This window comes from Colletotrichum gloeosporioides (genome assembly GCF_011800055.1).
Source record: "Colletotrichum gloeosporioides strain Lc1 chromosome Unknown consensus_108, whole genome shotgun sequence".
Classification (NCBI taxonomy): Eukaryota; Fungi; Ascomycota; class Sordariomycetes; order Glomerellales; family Glomerellaceae; genus Colletotrichum; species Colletotrichum gloeosporioides.
The window spans coordinates 32,657-34,316 of NW_025544753.1; positions in this window are offsets into that span (position 1 = coordinate 32,657).

Consider the following 1,660-nt stretch of genomic DNA (forward strand, 5'->3'; position numbering starts at 1 on the left):
GATATATATATAATATTACTAATAGGTTTTTTATATAATAAAACTACTAATAAGTTAGAATTTAATCCTAATTATAACTATAAGTTTAATAATAATAAATATTACTATAAACTTATTAAAGCTTTATATAGGTTAAAATAAAGCCTTAAACTATAGTATAACTACTTAAAAGCTATATTAATAAAATTAGGATTTATTATTTTACTTTATAATAAAGTAGTATTTATACTTAATAAAAATAACTATAAAGCTATAATAGCCTCTAGCTGTTCATAGTGATTTTTACCTACTTAGAGCGACAGACCTCCTAACTCTGCGCCTCCTAATAATATATATAGCTTTTAGTCATATAATTATAGCTCTCCTAACTATAGCTACACTTATATATGCACGTTAGTTAATAACCTCATAATCTTTAACTTCACTTTAATAACGATATAGTTTATAATTACTTAATTACTTAATTACTATAGATTACTGAACTATTAATCTATCCTCTCTCTTATATATCACCTACGCTACTAATACTATCTCTATTACTACTTTGCTATCTGCTATTTATTACTATTATTCTCTTCTTATTTAATTAGGCTAGCTAACGCCTTTATAGTAGCTGTGCTATTATTAGTAATACTCTCTCTGTTAGTTAGCGTAAGGCGTACTTACTAATAAGCTTTATATAAGGCTTATATCCTCTTTAGTACCTTTAAGTACTTTAGAGAAGAAGTCCTACTTATTAGGGTAACTAAGGATATAGTTGAACTCTACGTTAATATTATCTAAGACTTTCTTAGTGAGAGGGATAATATTACTATTTATAGGGGCTTCTAGGAAGCTTATTAATAGGGCTATTAGGATTATATACTTTTAGTCTTCTTTAGATTATTTTTTAAATAGGAGCTTCTCGTTAAGTATATTAAGGTTAAAGTTATTCTAGATATATTATATATTATTTATAGAGATAAAGGTACTACCTAGCTTATACTTAGTAAACTTAAGTGCTTTATATAGTATAGATATTATGAAGGATTTATTATAAGCTATAAGGATAGGTTATTAATATAGGTTTAAAAGTGAAGAAGAGGAAGAGGGAAAGGTATAAAGCCCTACCTATAGTAATAAAGTTTTTATACTTTTAGCTATAAGGACCTCTTATAATAACCTCTTTAGTTGAGGAGTTATCTCTCTTATAGTGGTATTCACCTCGCTAGAAGGTTTAGTAAAGCTATTATCAGCTAGGCTATAAGAGCTTTAGTAACCTATTTAGCCCTAATATGATTAGCCCTACTATATATAGCGCTGCTACTGCTAGCTTTATACTATGTGGCTAGCGCTGTTACTATTCTACTAGTCTATTTAGCTAGGGTGTGCGTTTAACTTTGTGATGTTTAGAGGGTTTGCCTGCTAGTAGGAATATATAGGGTTTCTGTACTATTTTCTTTAACTAGTAGAGGGTATAGGTTAAAGTGCCTATATAGTGTTTCTAGAATTATACCTGTGTATAGGGTGAATTTTGCTGTAGTCTTTTTGCGGGGGGGCTGTATTGTAACTATAAACTTAATAAAGCTATAATATATTACTATATAGATAATATACTACTAATAGCTAATAATACTACTACTAGTAATTATATATATAATATATTAAGGTAATATATAAA